Here is a 19,043-nt window from a genome sequence, read left to right on the forward strand (position 1 = left end):
ATATATATATATGATGGGTATTATACTAGCTTTTTATTAGAATGTGGTGACTCTAAGCATTGTCCTCAAATTGGTTAGACATAGGAAAAATATAAAGTGAATCCATATCAAACCCAATCCTTAGTAGACAGCAACACAGATTAAATATAGAGAGCCTGTTTTTTAATTGTGAACTTCAAAGGGCAATTCCAGACCAGAAATGGAACATTCTACTATTAGTAAGATAAAGCATATAATATCAGTGCAACAGGGGAAAAGCAAGGGGGATAACAGAGGGTCACAGTGTATTGGCATGAGTTGTCTGAAATGAGGACAGCTTATTACTATTAATGTCTGAGGGTGCAGTCTGATATAAAAATCAGATGCCAAATAAAAAAGCCTGGAAATTAAATCTTATTTAAAGTTTTTTACTGTTTGTTACTTTTTCTCCCCAATCAGTTATTCATAGGAGTGACTCATGAACTTAATATATGCAAGCCTTTAAAGGAGAAGATGAGCAAGATATAAAAATGTAGGATTTTTATCCCAAAAAGAATAGTCTTTCACCTTGGTAGAAAGAACATCCACAGGTAAAAATATATGAAACAAAATGGCCGATGTCTTGGCACATTACATTCTGGTACAATTTGGAGTTACCTCAGTAAATTAGTTAACAAATTGTGTCTCCTTGAATCTGATCCTTTTCTGATATTTCTCTGCCTTCATACTACCATTTTCACCTCTTGTTATCCATAGTACTGCTGATATCTAGATTTCAACAAAGGGCGAAAATGGAGAAACCAGTATTTTTTAATCTCTTTCATATACAAAATGAGCTCTGGTGATGTAATATCTAAGACATTTTGATTGCTAACCAGAAGGTTGGTAGTTCAAACCCACCAGCTGCTCTGCAAAAGGAATACAGGGCAATCTACTTCCATAAATATTTACCACCTTGGAAACCCAATGGGTGTTGCTATGAGTCAGAATAGACTAGATGACAATGGGTATCATATACAAACCCTATGCTGAGAGATTTCATGTATTATCTCATTTAACCTTTCCATCAATACTGCAGGCAGATTTCAAAGTCTTCATTCTATATATAAAGAGACTGAGGAATAGAAACAATTTACTCAAGTTCAGAATTAATGAGAAGATGACACAATGAAATACTGTAGCTGGCTCCAAACACCTCTCCAGAGCTCATTGTGTCTCCTCTTCCCAAATCCACATTGAGTGATTTCACACTGGAAGCTCAAAATTGGTCTCAGTGGAATGATTTTCACCATAGACATCAGAAAATTATATAAATCAATGTTTTGTTTTGTTTTGTATTTCGCAGAAGTGTTAAACATCTTACATATCATTAGTTGACATTAAAGCCAAATTCATGCTTTCTCCAATCTATCATCATTGGGAGCAAAGGGAATATGAATTAGTATGTGAAGTTTCCAGTTTCTCCTAGATTTTGAGTCTGCCCTAACACAGCACAGGCTATGGATGAGGATCTTCCTTCACTATTTGCACATTCAGTTATCTTATTTCTTTAGCAACATCCAAGTTTGGGTTAACTATTACATCCTATATGAAAATTTTGTAAGTCCATGACACATTCCAACCCTATGTTGAATCAGTAATGCAGATTGCCCTCAATAGAGCGTATATCCATGTAGCCATAAATTTTGCATTTAACTCAGGACCAGACTCTATTCAGCTAATGTAGGTAGGTAAAGATTCATGAATATGAATAGTCATTGGAATATGACTAACTGGAACAAAGATTGATGACAAGAACATAAAAATAAGAAAAAAACACTTAGAGAAAATTAATCAAAATATTAAGTTAATATTTACTGAATACTTACTATATGGCAGATATTGTTCTAAGAATTTTACAGGAATTAGTGCATTTAATGCCCACAATTACTTTATAATAAAAATATTGTTATCTCCATTTTATAAACCCACTTTTTGAAACTCACATTATTTATACAGCTGGCAATAAGCAAAACTATGATTTACTTTTAGCTTCTAGTAGAGTTACTGGCATATAGTGGACCCTCATTAATACTGATTGAACTTAAGACCAGGTATGAAGCTCAAATTTTTTTAAGAAAACTTTTCTTCTTCTTTGTGTCAGTTTTGGAGTATATATTCCAAAGGATCATTTTTAAAAATCAATTTCAAGTTTCTGTTGCTCTTATTCATCTTATTTTGAGATTCTGTTTCATAGAATTGGAGACAAAAAAGAGGATAAGTTGTGTAATAAATAATTATCCTGCCTGTTTGTAATACAAGAAAATTAAAAAAAAAAAAAATTAAAAAAGAAAGAGAGCTACTTATCAGGAACTGATATATCATTCCTATCTTGCCTCTTGGGAGCTCTGGTAGCATAGCGGCTAAGGCACTTGACTACTAACCAGAAGGCTAGTGGTTCAAACCCACCAGCCACTCCTCATAAGGAAGTTGGTGCAATCTACTTCCATAGTGATACTGCTTCGGAAACCCAAGGAGGGGTCACTAGGAGTCAGGTCCGACTCGACTGCATATAACAAAAACAGCAACATGTTGCCTCTTAGTATCTGGCATTCTAGTTCAAAATATAACTCCACAAACTTCAACATTCAGTGCACTGGTAGGCAAGATATTGCGACTAGCCCTCAGTAGCTCTTACAACCAGACCTAAGGAATGGGGATAATGATAATACCGCATTGCGAGATTAATGGAGACAGGAAGATGCAGATCTGAACTACTGATCTACTTAAATTTCATGAGATACAAAATTAAAATAGTCTTCTTTTAGGCACTCTGCTGGTCTACTTGTAAGGAGAAACATCCACAATGCCAGAAAAGTTCCACTTATCTGTCTGCTTTGAGTTTTCCCTTTCCAGACAGTATGAAAAAGATGGAGGCAGGCATCCAAGATGGGTTGGGAGATATGACTAGTCCTAGCTACTGTATTTGTCTCTAAATTCCTGGGACTTGAGTTAATTCCCTGCTTTTCTTTGGGTCTCCATTTTCCCATGTTTAATATACCAAAAGGAAGAAAAGTTTGATGAAATAATTTCTAATGTTCCTTCCAAATATGTGATTTTATTATCCGGGGTCTCTAAGGCTGTCCCCATTCCATAGCTTTAGCTATTGCCTGTTAGCAGTTTCATTAACCTGACCTAAAAAGTTTTCATCTTCAGATATATCTTCACCATGACAACCATTGATTTCAAATGTGGTTTATAGACTACTTTCCTGAAGTAAAGTGTTTAAAATTACTTTAGAAATTAGATGATAGGCTACAGTAGTCCTAGCATCAGCATTTTGTTCTAGATAAGTCCAGATACTTATAAGAATATTAAAAAAAAAAAAAAAACTTTTGTGACTTTAAGAAAAATATATAATAATGTATAATATCTTTTTTCTTCTAGTCTTGTTCTTGTCATCCAAAGCTAATTCAGGTCTAATGCCATCTTCACAGCTAACAAAATATTATTGCTTAATTGAGGCAGCCTGAAGTGTACATTAATGATAAAATGTAGAATAAAACCAAAATTTTGAAGCAACAGAGAGCTAACTAAATAGCTGAACCTTGTTTCCCCTTGAACCTGGGATGAAAGGTTTCCATGCTGAAAGGCTTAGAACACTATGGAAACAAATCTCCATTTTTTATTTCTAACCATTTTCATTCACTTTAGTTACAAATATGCTATTTTGACATATTACCAAAATATAATGTGCTTGAAAAGCAGCAATACTCTTTGACATTTTGAAATGTATTGAAATGCATTGAAAATGTTGTGGTTAGAGTGCTGATTGATTAACCAAAGGATCAGCCATTGGAACCCACCAGCTACTCCATCTGAGAAAGATAATGAAATCTGCTTCCATAAAGATTTACAGCCCTGAAAATCCTATGGGGCAGTTCTATTCTGTCCCATAGTGTCACTATGAGATGGAACTCACTCAGTGACAGTGGGTTTAATATATTTGAATTCATTAAAATCTGCTTGCTAGCATTTCTTTTCCAAGTTGGGTTAGAATATCCCTAAGGAGTTAAGGGGGGAAAAAATTCTAACTAGCACAAAAACGGGCATGATTCCTCAATGTTCACATGATTATGTATATTCCTTCTCTTTGTTTACTCTCGTTTTACTTCAAACATTTCTAGATTCATTTCTGGAAACTGCCGGGGATATCATGACCCAAGTGCTTAGTAAAATCCAAAGAAGATTTTGTTTTTAATTGTGATAAAACATATGCAGTATAAAATTAATCATTTTAAGTATACAAATCAGTGGCATTAATTTAAATTCAGAATGTTGTACAACCATCACTATTGAGCATTTAAAAAATTTTCCATCACTGCAAACAGAAACTCTGTGCCATTAAAGCAATAACTGTCATTTCCTCCTCTCATCACTCCTTGGTAACTTCTAATCTGCTTTGGTCTGCATGTATTTTACTATTCTACATACCTCATGTAAGTGTAATTATACAATATTTGTACTTTTGCATCTGGCTTCTTTCACTTAGCATAATGTTTTAAAGGTTCCTCCATGATGTAGCCTGTGTCAGAACTCCATTCTTTTGTAAGGCTGAATAATATTTCATTGTATGGACATGACAATTTCGTTTATCCATTAATATATTGGTGAAAACTTAGTTTACTTTCATGGTTTAGATATTTTGATTAATACTGCAGTGAGCATTGATGTACAAGTATCTGTTTAGTTCTCTGCTATCAATATTTTTAGGACATAACTTGAAGTGAAATTGCAGATTGTGTAGTAATTCTATGTTTAACTTTTTAAGGAACCATCAAGTTGCTTGCCTGAGTAGCAGTTGAGTTGTAATCTCTCCACATCCTTGTCAACATTTGTTATTTTCTGTTGATAGCTATCTTATATACTAGTTGCCATGAAATCAATTCTGACTCATGGTGACCCCATATCTGTCAGAGTACAACTATGCTCCATTTGGAATTTCCAGTGGCTGATTTTTCAGAAGAAGATCACCAGGTCTTTCTTCCAAGATGTCTCTGGGAGGACTTGATCATCCAAATTTTCACTTAGCTTTTTAGTGGGGTAAAGTGATACCTGTTGTAGTTTTTATTTTTCGATCTGTATTTTCCTTATTGACTAATGAAGGCAAGAATAATTTCATTTTCTTATTGGCCATTTCTATATCTTATTTGGAGAAACGTCTATTCAAGTTATTTTTAAGAGGAAGCTATGATTCCTGAAATTCATCCTCTTCCTCTCTCTGTTAGTGACACACTCCCTCCTTTGATCCTTTCACATCATCTCTCTGCTATGATCATCTTCTTTTTCCCTATCTTTCCTTTCCTTGCTTGGTGAGCTTCTCTCACTGCTACTCTATCATGTTCTTGCTGTTGTTGTTATGTGCCGTTGAGTCGGACCCGACTCATAGTGAGCCCTCCTTGGGTTTCTGAGGCAGTATCACTACAGAAGTAGATTGCCCCATCTTCCTTCCGAGGAGTGGCTGGTGGGTTTGAACCACCAGCCTTCTGGTTAGCAGTCAAGTGCCTTAGCCACTATGCTACCAGAGCTCCCAAACTCCACTCTATCATAGCTTCCCCAAAATCCTTTTCATCTCTTTCTACTCTTTCTTTCTCCTTTTTCTACTTACTGCTTCTTTTCTGTGTCATATTTCATCCCTCTTCTTTCTGCTCAAATGACCTTTAACAAGAACAGCCTGTTTAGCAAGACAATCTTTATAAGTGAAACAATTCTAAAAGGGTTTTTCCATGGATATAGCTTATTATTTTGGTGAAAAACACATCTATTGATTTCAATTCCATGTGCATTGTGTTAGTGCTCTGTGACAGAAGCCATGTTGGATGGTGAATTTATGAAGATAAATAAGACACAACCTTTGTATTCAGAGTCTGTGGTGAAAATAAATGTGTAGCTCTTTTGACTGAGGAATCACAGCGTGTGATACCTAGTTATATATTTTTTTAATCTAATAATTTCAACAATTGTTCTCTGTCAATGACTCTTTGCTATTAAAGACGGATTCATTGAGCGTCACGTCAATCCATAGGACTCTTTAACCAAAACCAAACTCGCTTTAATAGAATTGATTCTAAATCATAGCAAGCCCCATCAGGTTTCCAAGACAGGATATCTTTAGGGAAGCAGACTTTCTCATCTTTCTTCCATAAAGCAGCTGGTGGGTTGGAACCACTAATCTTTTGGTTAGCAGTCAAATGTTTTAAACACTAAACCATCATAACTCCTTGACAATGATTACTTTTATACTTTTCAGGTAAAAGCCTTGCACCTAAATCTGCAACTGCAGATTAATTCACCAGGGCAGTGCCTGTTGTACTATGATAAATTCCAACATCTTTTGCATCAAACATGAGAAAAATATTTTACATTATGTGTCAAACCTTTTCTGCCATTTATCTGGGCTAGTTGAGAGAAAAATATCACATAATATAACCATGAAGGTAGAATTATTTCTTAAATTTTCAGGTAAAATAAACTTTTAATTTTTTTTTTTTTTTTTTTTTCCATTTTCTATTTTAGATGGCTTGCTCTACCTGGGTTGTTCTCTCTTGTAGAAAATTCTGTTATTATGGCACCAAGGCAATGAACTGAGAGAGCAGTTTAGATTTGACTTAGGTTAGATTCATGTTTTACCAACATAAATCTTACCACTACATTATGTGGCAAATGTATGCCTATGTCAGTATCCTATTGCTGTCATATCAGACAGGTTTGGGCGAAGTTTATATTTGACCTGGCCATCATGAGTTATTCAACATATACCTGCTATGTGCTTATTATAATTTTTCCAACATGACCATGAAACATATCTCATATAATATTTCATAAATTGCAGACACTTGGATATTTTGATCTTGTTCAATGCATAAAAATATGACTTTTCAGGAGTATGACGCTGGTGTTTGATTATTTTTTGTGTGTTGTGAGTGGAACTTTAAACAAGTGATTATGTGCATACTAATTCATAATATAGGGAAACTAATTCTAAGCCTAGGACAAAATGTATAGATGAACAGTACGTGATCCTTGTCGAAACAGTTTGACCATTATTTTGATGGAATTATTATCAGGAGCTAGAGAAGAGTTCCTGTATGAGCTGGGTTGCAAAGTAGTTAAGTACATGGCTGCTAACCAAAAGGTCAATGGTTCAAATCCACCCACCACTCTGTGAAAGAAAGCTGTGGGAGTGAGCTTCCTTAAAGATTTCAACTTTGGAAAGCCTATGGGGCAACTCTATATTGAGCTATAGGGTCAATATTAATAGATGGCATCGATTGCATAGCAATAGGTTTGTGTTTTGGCTTGTGAATTTGGTGGTTGGAGGTGATACTTACCTGAATTTTGAGAGAGAAGAAAGAATTAGTCAAATCCAAAAGAGAGAAATGCATGTCAGGACAATGAAGCAAGTATAAGAAGAATAAGAGAGAGGTGAATGCTAATGACTGAGTTTGACATAATATACCCTGATACAGATACTCAGCAACAGACTATTTTCCTCTGTGTTGATTATGAATAGAACTAGGGATTAAATATATTTCCATAACAGGGCAGGAGACTGAAAGTCCATCTCAATCATATACCATTCTCTAGTGACTGACAAAGACCAAAGAAAAAAACAGTTTTTCAGGAGGTTATTCTGTGAACACAATCCCTCAACTCAAATCCCACCAGACAAGAATGTTTCTTTAAGTATCTTTAAGGCTGGACAAGAGGTGTTACCAAGGGCATTGGAAAAGGGAAAATATGTACTTTTTTAGGAGATCCAGTGGTCATATTATACCTTCACCAAATTTGAACTTTGCTATATAATATTTTTTGGAGAATGAGAATACTGAAAGCAATTATACACAAATACCAGAAGGCTGGTAGTTCAAACCCAACAGCCACTTCTTGGAAGGAAGACTGGGCAATCTAGTTCTGTAGAGATACTGCCTTGGAAATCCAAAGAGGGGTCACTATAAGTTGTAAATAACTGGATGGCAGTGAGTTTAGGATATATTTTTTTTTTAATTTAATGAACAAAATATGTGATCCTTAAGTACCTAATTTAAAAGCTGGTGTTATGCCTCTTATGCCTGATAAGATCTCCTTCCTCCTGTAGTAAGCAGTTTGTTTCAGGAAAGAAATACTTCCTTGCACAGATGTTGTTGTTGTTGTTGTATGCTATCGAGTTGGACTCGACTCATAGCAACCCCTCCTTGGGTTTCCGAGGCGGTATCACTACGGAAGTAGATTGCCCAACCTTCCTTCCAAGGAGTGGCTGGTGGACTTGAACCACCAGCCTTCTGGTTAGCACAGATAGTGGCATGCAATGCCTGCCATCATTCAAATGTGATTTTTTTTTTTTTAATTTATGAATGAGATCAGTACTCAAAGTGAGGAAGAGACTGCTGCAGTAGCTGGTTTCAGAGAAAGTATAGGAAGAATTAATAGAATGAGAATAATAAAATCTTGTTAATACTATACTCTTGGAACTCTGCTTGGCAGTCAGAGATAATGAAGTATTCTCTTTACCATTTCTCCAGCATTACTCAATAACTGTGTTAATGAACTTTTCCATGCACAGAGTATCCTATACATTTCTCCAGCATATCAAATTATGAACTGATATTTTAAGGTAAGGATACATAAAACTGTATGAAGATGAGATACTTCTTATTTACTAGAAAGTCTGAAATAAAGGCTGAAGACTCTTTAAGAAGAAAAGTATTGATGGTTATAATGTTACAGATATTCCCATGGAGAAAGAGTTGAATATGACCCTCTGGTCTCTTCTCAGAGATGATGGATGTTTCAACAAAAGAGTGCTATATAGAGTGGCTTAATTAGCCTCAATACAGTGGGTAAGCTACTGTAGAAGGTCGGGGGGAAAAGTAAAGACAATGAATTGGGCTTCTTTTCTTCTTTTTTTTTCTGGAAAGCATTTTGTTAATATACATCAAATAACTTCAAATGATTATGAAAGTTTCATTCAGTAATTTCTTTTAGAAATCTATCCTAGAGAAATAATCATATATGAAAACAAAAATTTAAGCACAAAAATTGTTCATCATGGCATTATTTTAAAGAAAATAATTGGAAATACTCCCATATCTAATAATTTTAAAAGTTTAAATAAAATGTCTTTAAATGGGAGCTCTGGTAGCATAGTGGCTAAGACACTTGCCTGCTAACCAGACGTCTGGCGGTTCAAACCCACCAGCCACTCCTCGGAAGGAAGGTTGGGCAATCCTACTTCCGTAGTGATAACTGCCTCGGAAACCCAAGGAGGGGTCGCTATGAGTCGGGGCTGACTCGACGGCACATAACAACAACAACATTGTGCACCATTTAAAAATTGTATTTATAATTTGATGACTGGGGAAATATTTTACAAATATGGTCTTGCATAGCACGAGCTAGAAGGAAATTGTGTGTACAAGTGTGTATGACTGTGTATGTACATGAGGAGACAGAGAGTAAGAAGAAATGCATCAGTATAAAGTTTCCAACAATATTCCATGAGTGTTTGATTGTTAGACTGTTTTTTTTCCCCCAACGTTCAACATTTTATTACAGTTCAAACCAGCATGTGCAGTTCATTTCAGCTCCTTCACTGCCAAACCCGGAGGCAGGGACTGCCTCAGCTTCTCTGCCTTCTCTTTGTCGGTGATGACCCAGGTGTAAAGATATCTGCTGCAGCGAACCTTAAACTTCACGTTTTCCTTATTTTTCTTGATCTTGATGGATTTGGTATCCTTCCTCCTGGCTGTGAGCAGAAAGTCCTTGATTTCCTCAATTTTGCAAGCATGGTGACAAGTGGCACAAGGAAGCTGACACAGACCCACACAGCAAAGAGTTTGAAGCCAGGAGGAGGGAAGAGATTGCTAGACTTTTTGTCTTCCTCTTTAGACTTTTATGCCCTAATTTACAAATCATCCACTGTGAGTATTTTATATTTTTACACTTAGGAAAATTGAGCAGTTTGGCAATGTTGTTGTTATGTGCTGTGGAGTAAGACCCAACTCAAAGCAAACCCTCCTTGGGTTTCTGAGGCAGTATCACTATGGAAGTAGATTGCCCAACCTTCCTTCTGAGGAGTGGCTAGTGGATTTGAACCACCAGCCTTCTGGTTAGCAACCAAATGCCTTAGCCCCTACACCATCAGAGATCCCCTTATATGTCCCCAATTATCTGTTACTCCTCCCTAAGAGAGGATCATCAGGTGTGAGTCTTTGACTTACTTTAGTTAGTGGAATAAGAGCAGAAATAGCACTTGTCACCGCTCAGAATGTCTAAGACAGCTTATGTGGTTCTGCCATGTGGTTATTCTCTCAGACATGAGAAGAGAAATGTCCCAGACAAGTATTTCTCCTTTAGCATGGATCTCTGAATGAAGAGGTCATGTAGACCAGAGTTACAGGAATCTACCTTGGCAGACATAGAACATGAATGAGCATTCATCCCTTTGTGTAGCAAGACACTATCTGCTTCTCACCACAGCATATCAAAGAGAATATTGACTAATAAATAAGCTATGCCATTAAATGTCATGTATAAGAAATTAGTTAAATGACTGATAGGCTATCTATTTTAGGTTAGTTAATCACATACACTCAAATAAAAACAAGTTCACATGTCCCAATAGCAACACTATAAAGACTATCAAACACAATTTCTCTTGCCTTACTAACTTTTTCCAGTTATTTTATTTTCAATTTTGCTGACTAGACACTAGAATAGGGAGCTCTGGTGGCATAGCGCCTAAGGCATTTGACTGCAAACCAGAAGTGTGGCAGTTCAAACCCACCAGCTACTCCTTGGAAGAAAGATGGAACAATCTACTTCCATAGTGATACTGCCTCAGACACCGAAGGAGGGGTCGCTATGACTCAAAATTGACTCAACAGCATATTACAAAAGCAACAACAACAAGACACTAGAATTAATAAAATATGCTCTCTATCTTTACTTTGTTGCATTAATTCTTAACCCTTTGAAATAAAATTTCCACTTCTGCCTAAATGGTCATTTTTTTTCTTCAAAATTTTAGTATTTTGAATGTTACAAGTCAGTTATTTTATACAATATCCTTAGATATTTTTAAATGTTTTCTCATGATTTTTTGTTTTGTTTTCATATTTTTTTCTTCTTAATAAGTGAAGAAGCACACAGTATTAGTTGTTCCATCATTGGTGCTGTTGACTTCAATCGTTTCGTAAAAATGATATTTATCAGAATTCTCCATTGTAAACCTGCTATTCTTCCATTTGCAATTAATGTGTTTCTTCTAGGATGATAGTTTGAAACCATGGAAAGATCCTTGTCCTCATCAACCATCCATATTTTTAGTATGGATTAATGATTTTGTCTGAATCTATTATTACTAAGATGGTTGCCAAAAGGTAATTTTCCAATTCCATCATTTATCAGATTTATAGTTGTTGTCCTACTGAAAATGAAGTTTTTCCTTCTCCACTTATTCCTTAATTATGTTAGAATAGAGGAACCCTGATGGTACAGTGGTTAAAGCATTCAGTTATGAAATGAAAGGTTGGTGTGGTTCATCCTACCAGCCACTTCTCAGCAAAAAGAAATGGCAGTTGCTTCCATAAAGATTTACAGCCTTGGAAACCCCGTGGAGTTGCTGTGAATCAGAATCAACTCAATAACAGTGGATTTGGGTTTTGGGATATTTTAGTTTTATATTAGAACAGACAGGTATGTTTTCCATTTCTTTCTTCCCTCCTGATCCACCAGGTCCCATAGGTTCAGGGCCCCTTTGCACCCATCAGCTAACTGTGTTCTGGGCACATTAATTGTCAAACACCATAGGGATGTACTCCCAGTGGATGGCAACTTTAAGTTTGGTAAAGGAGATTCAATCCTTCAGGTTTCTCCAGAACTGAACAAAAACCTCACTGTGGTTCTGCCATGTGGTTCATCACTGTGAATGGAGGAGGCTAGAATGGAAAGTATTAAATTTTCCTCACAGATCAGTGCAGGTGAGAAGTGGGTCTCTGCTTCACTTACTTCTGTAGATAAGAGGGAAACTTAGCCAACTGCTTGGGTCAATACACAAAAGCAAATGACCAAGAGAATAACACTAAGGAAAAGGAAGACACATAAAAGTGCAGAACAGGTATAGACAACAAAGATAAACACATTTACAGACACAATACTGCACTATCAATAATAACAAACATCAATCTATAGGTAGATACATAGGTAGACAAGCTGAATGATCAGGTACAACTATGCTTTTGGGAATATACCCATTAGCCTACGTAAGTCTGGCAGATGATATTTCTACATATGCATTTGTATATGCAATAAGAATATCCATATAAATAAAACTAGCAGAAATAAAGTTATGATAACTTCTTAGGCACAGCTGACCACCTTGAAAGAGTCAATTGTTGGGCCTGTGGACTTGGAAGCATGGCCATGGGGACATCAAGCCCAATAACATACTACACAAAAACATTGTTCTATATTCTAATTTGGTGAATAGTAACTGGGGTTTAAAAACCTTGGAAGTGGTCATCTAGATGCAACAATTTTTTTATTCCTCATCCAGAGCAAAGAAGAACAAGGAAAACCAAAGACACATGGAAACAGTTAGTCCATGGGACTAGCAAATCGTGTGAACTTCAGACTACCTGACTATCAGACCAGAACTAGATGGTGCCCAGCAAACATTGTCAACTACTTGAAAAGTGATCAAAATAGGAGATCCTGCATAGAGAGGGAGCATAATGACAAGGGCATTTGACTGCTAAACAGAAAGCTGGTGGTTGAACAACAGTGCCACTCCTCAGAAGGAAGATTGGGTAATCTACTTCTGTAGAGATATTGCCTCAGAAACCCAAAGAGGGGTCGCTATGAGTTGTAATTGACTCGAAGCTCAAAGGCAACGAGTTTTTTTTTTTTTTTTGATAGAGAGAGAGAAAAAATGTGTAACAAAACTCAAAACACGGCTTATTGGTTTGACAGAGACTGGTGAAACCTCTAAGACTATGGCATCTAATCACCCTTCAGGCCTGGAATTGAACTCATTCCTGTGGCTTCCAGCCCAACAATAGACAGGCATATAAGGTGAACATTTACCCAAGGTAAGTACACGCCTTAGAACAATGAATCATGGGAGATCAGAGGGGTACTATTTGCACAGGGAGATAGCTCAGAGGCAGGAAAGCATAGGAAAGAAAGACACATGGAAAAAGTAACCACAGGGAGCAAGTGGGAAGACATCTATTAAATTATGGGAATTTCAGTCAATATCATGAAACAAAATGTGTGTGAACTGTTGTATGGAAAATGAATTTACTCTGTAAACTTTCATCCAAATTATCATCATCATCATCATCATCATCAAAACACTGGAGTTGCTAATGTAAATGGAAAAGACTAGAAAAGGGATTTGAGTGATCGTTCAATATTTTTTGGTATGGGCTCAGTTTTTTAGCTGGTTCTGATTATCAGTGGAATGTTACTCATTATCAAGGCTATATCAATGATGAATGGTCTGGGTCACCTTGTCTCTCATCTGCAGATTCTAGCTCTGATTAGAATGCTCCAGCAGAAAAATGGGGACTTGGGTAGATGAAGAAAGAACTTTACTTCTAAAATTCCAGGAACCAGTTCCTGATGATCAAAATATTTCTGATGATGATAAGGGAAAGGGAGAAGGAGCTCTTCAAACAGAGAAGTTTTAAAAGAAGTGAAGGAGCAAGGTGAAAATAACTCTCTTGAAGGACATGGAAGAATTAGAAAAAGAGAGAAGAGCTTTTGGTGAATACCTCTAAAGTCTTTCCAAAAGAAGAAAAAGCTATTCCTTTGAGTCATAAGCACTAGTGAGTCAGCCAAAGTACTCATCAAAAATAGTCAGCCTACCAAGACACTTCCGCCTGCTGTTTCAACCAAGCCATATGAAATTTTATCAAAAAGTGATTCTGACAAGATTTCTTCCCAAGTGTCACCAATGCTACTAGAGACAGATAACTGTAAGTCTAACATTAAGAAAAGTAGTGCATCTCTTTCACAAATCAAGTCTGAGACTAGTTGGAAATTTTCTCAAAAAATAGAAGTTGAAAAAAGCCAGATGGGAAACACAAACATTTTTTTTTTTTTTTCCCGAATTGGATATGTGTTAGCAAACACTCTCATGACGATTCTGCTGCTTATGCAATACTTTGTGAACATGTACATAGTTGTATATAAATTTCAACCAATTTTTAAAACAGAATGTGGACAAATGGGATCAAAGGAAAGTTATTTTATGAAAAATATCAGTAGAACATACTACAGTGCTGGAAGACATTTAGGCAAGTCTTTTCAATTTAATGAGAATGATCTTAATTTAAGAATATTATCCTACTCTTACAACTGTGCCCTGTTTACAACAGATTTTGCTCTATATCATCGGTAGCTGAAGAATAAAGAATTCTGATCAGAAAGAAGGTTGCCTACAAATTGGTAGGTAATTCTTGGGCCTTATTCATGAAACGTGTACCATTTGAATCTGTTTTATGCTCAAATCAAAGTGTTTTGATCAAATGTGTAATACTCCATATCTTTACAAATTTGTTGGTAACAATTCGTATTAAAGGTTGTGGTAGTTAAATTTGTATGTCAACTTGGCTTGGCCTGGTTGAGTGATTGGGCAGCTCGTGGTAGTTATTCTCCATGATGAAACTGGCAATCAAAGCCATGGTGGGATCTACCACAAGGAGCTGAGTAGGTGCCTTTGGAATATGGTCTGCTTCCTGTATATAAGGAGAAACCTTAGGGACAGTCTCTAGCTTGTGGTATGCTTGGACCCTGCATGTAGCTGTGTCATTGTTCAGCAGTCTGCCATGTTCTACCAACCTGAGGACTTAAAATGAACTTGAATTAATGGACTGCCATGTGGTTTGCTAACATCAAGACTGTGCCTTTTTACTTGTCAACCTTGGGCTTGGCAGCCTCAGCAGCCAGCAGCTGTCTGAGTGAAGAAAAGCCTCTAGCTTCAGTGGGCTGGCAGCTGGAGGCAGAGCTGAAGCCCAAGCCTGAGGGGCTTTCACCCAACCCCTAGAGCTTGGCAATTTGAACTTGGACTTAAAGCCTCCAAATTGTAAGAATAAACTCCTGTTGGTTAAAGTCATCCCATTTGTGGTATATTCTTATCAGAGTAATACTAGGTAACCAGAACAAGGGATTATCAACTGAAAATAAAAAGTTACCTACGTTTGGCTTAATTGAATTGCCATGATTTAGGTTACAATTTTTAAGAAGTACATAAATCATTGAAATGTAAATAAATAAGAATGAATAAAATATGTTTTCATTTCATACTTTTTCTTTTTCTTCCTCTCTTCCTCTCTCCCTCCATCCTGCCTTCTTTCTTCCTTCTTTGTAGCAGAATGGACACATATTTTCATTTTATTCAATGGGATATAATCTTTTACTACCACTATCTGGTTTGATAATCAAATTGTCCAAGCTTGGCCCTTGAGAGGTCCTTCAAAGTGTCTTGTAGGTCTTTTACTGTGTCTCTATGACTCTTATTTTTCAACAACAGAACAAACTGTTCCCACTGCCTTTTGGACTTTTCCTGCCTTAGATGTGAAAGCAGCCATTCCCCCGTCCCCTACCCCAGCCCAGGATCCCTGATTCCTTTTGCTAGAGAAAGATATTCAGAAATCTATATGTGGATTTTAATGCTGTCCAGTGCCAGTGGGGTGTTTCTACTTCCTGGCCTTCTCAGTGAACCAAGACAGAAAATAATAACATAAATATTTTGCTATTTCTATATTCCTATTTCTATCTATCTAAACATTGAGTGTTTCCTGATGCAGATACTTCCTATTTCATTTCAAATTAACAGGATTGGGTTACTCCTCCCTTTTTCCATATTTGCAAATCCCTTTAATCTGGTTCCCCTTACACTCACAATGTTTACTTTTTCTGGTCAAATCTATAACACACAGAAGGTAATTTCAGAGCTGCTAATTCATAGAAAATTAACTCATTTCTTAGTTTGTTGAACCACAGGGGCTTTCATGTTGCTATGAGGCTGAAGGCTACCTTACTGGTATTTCAAGTACCAGCAGGGTCACCACTGGTGGACAGGTTTCACTGGAGCTTCTAGAATAAGACAGGTATGAAAGAAGGAAGGGGCCATCCATTTCACAAAAAACTGACCAGATAAAACATTATGAACAGCAGTGAAACACTGTCTGATATATTACTGGAAAATTTTATGAATAACCTTGAAACATGGTCTGACATAGTGCTGGCAAATGAGGCCCTGAGGTCAGAAGGCACTCAAAATATGACTGAGGAAGAGCTGCCTTCTCAAAATAGGGTTGACATAAATGACGTGGATGGAGTAAACCTTGGAAGACCTACATTTGCTGATGTGGCACAACTCAAAATGGGAATAAACAGTTACAAATGTCCATTAAAAATTGGAACATGGAATGTATGAAGTATGAATCTAGGGAAATTGGAGGTTGTCAAAAATGAAATAAGAATGCATAATGGTTAATATCTCAGGCATTAGTGAGTTAAAATGGACTAGTTTGGCCACTTTTAATTAAAAAAAAAACATGATTTACTATTCTAGGAATGACAAATAGAAGAGGGATGGCATGGCATTAATTGTCAAAAAATATATTTCAAGATCTATCTATCTATCAAGATAGATATATATTTGTCAAGATCTATCTATGATGTCAGTGATCCATATATGGACAGGAGGACTAGATAACACTACTACTGTTCACATTTACACAACTACCACCAAAGGCGAAGATGAGGAAATTAAAGATTTTTACCAATTTCTGCAGTCTGAAATTGACCAAATATGCAATCAAGTTGTGATTATTACTTGTCATTGGAATGTAAAAGTTGGAAACAAAGAAGGATCACCAGTAGTTGGAAAATATGCCCTTGGTGATAGAAATGACGCTGGAGATCTCATGATAGAATTTTGCAAGAACAACAACCTATTAATTGCAAATACCTTTTCTCAACAACATAAATGGTGGCTACATATGTGGACTTCACCATGTGGAGTAGAATCATATCGACTACATCCATGTAAAGAGATAGTGGAGAAGCAAAATATGTTCAGCCAAAACAAGGCCAGGAGCTGACTATGGAACAGATCATCAACTTCTCATATACAAGTTCAAGTTGAACATAGAGACGATAAAAACAACTTCACAAGAGACAAAATATAACCTGATTACATCCCACTTGAATTTAGAGGCCGCCTAAAGAATAGATTTTGTGCATTGAACATCAATGACCAAAAACCAGATCAATTGTGAGATGACATCAAGAACATCATACACGAAGAAAGCAAAAGGACATTAAAAAGACAGGAAAGGAAGGAAAGATAAAAATAGATGTCAGAAGAAACTCTAAAACTTGCTCTTGAATGGACAGTATCAAAAGCAAATGGAAGGAATGGCAAGATAAAAGAGCTGAACAGAAGATTTCAAAGGACAGCTCAAGAAGACAATATCAATTGTAATGAAACATGGAAAGACCAAGAGTTAGAAAAACCAAAGGGAAGAACATGCGCAGCATTTCTCAAGCAGAAAGAACTGAGGAAAAACTTTATGCCTTGAGTAATAATATTGAAAGATTCTATGGGTAAAATATTGAATGATGCAGGAACCTTCAAAAGAAGATGGAAGGAATACACAGAGTCACTCACTGTACCAGAAAGAATTGGTTGATGTTCATCCATTTCAAGAGGCCGCATTTAATCAAGAGTCCATGGTATTGAAGGAAAAAAATTGAGACTGTACTGAAGCAATTGGCAAAAAACAAGGCACCAAGAATTGATGGAATATTGATGGAATACCTTTGAGATGTTTCAACAAGTGCATGCCGTGCTGGAGGCATTTACTCCTCCATGCCAAGAAATTTGGAAGACAGCTACCTGACCAGCTGACTGGAAGAGAATCATGTTTGTACCCATTTCAAAGAAAGGTTATCCCACAGAATGTGGAAATTATCAATCAATATCACTAATATCACATGCAAATAAAATCTTGCTGAAGATATTTCAAAAATGGGTGTGGCAGTATATTCCAGAACTGCAAGCTGCATTCAGAAGAGGATGTAGAATGAAGGAAATCATTGCTGATGTCAGATGGATCTTGGCTCAAAGCAAAGAATGTCAGAAAGATGTTTACTTGTGTTTTATGGATTATGCAAAATTATTCAACTGTGTGGATCATAACAAATTATGGAAAACATTAAGAAGAATGGGAATTCCAGAACACTTACTTGTACTCATGAGGAACCTGTGCATAGATCAGGAGGCTGTCATTTGCATGGAACAAGGAGGTACTGCATGGTTTAAAATCAGGAATAGAGTGTGTCAGGGTTTTATCCTTTCACCATACTTACTCAATATATATGCTGAGCAAATAATCCAAAAAGCTGGACTATATGAAGAAGAATGTGGCATCAGGATTATAGGAAGAGTCACTAACAACCTGTGATATGCTGACAACTCAACTTTGCTTGCTGAAAGTGAAGATGACTTGAAGCACTTACTGATGAACATTAAACACTACAGTCTACAGTATGGATTACACCTCAACATAAAGAAAAAAAAAAATCCTCACAACTGGACCAATAAGCAGCCTCATGATAAGTGGAGAGAATATTGTCAAAGTTTTCATATTACTAAGAGCAAACATGTCTCTTTGGGTTAGGTGCAACTAAAACAAGCCATGTATTTTCAATCACCTCACATTCATGTGGGGGCTCTGGTGGCATAGTGCCTAAGGCATGTGCCTGCTAACCAGAAGGCTGGTGGTTCAAACCCACCAGCCACTCCTCGGAAGGAAGGTTGGGCAATCTACTTCCATAGTGATAATGCCTCAGAATCCCAAGGAGAGGTCGCTATGAGTTGGATCCGACTCGACTGCTGGGTGTTGCATTTGTTTTTCACATGCATGTGGAAGCTGGACAATGAATAAGGTAGAATGAAGAAGAGTTTATGCTTTTTTTTGGTTACATTGAGACAAAAGTTTATTATT

The 19,043-nt window shown here is 36.6% G+C and overlaps 1 pseudogene; it reads left to right on the forward strand.

The window, feature by feature from the left end:
• Nucleotides 1-13,351: 13,351 nt before the first annotated feature.
• On the forward strand, nt 13,352-14,425 carry LOC103194896 (annotated as a pseudogene).
• Nucleotides 14,426-19,043: the final 4,618 nt, after the last annotated feature.

The sequence above is a fragment of the Orycteropus afer genome, unplaced genomic scaffold, assembly GCF_000298275.1.
Source record: "Orycteropus afer afer isolate SDZICR_OR568_19922 unplaced genomic scaffold, OryAfe1.0 scaffold00004, whole genome shotgun sequence".
NCBI lineage: Eukaryota > Metazoa > Chordata > Mammalia > Tubulidentata > Orycteropodidae > Orycteropus > Orycteropus afer.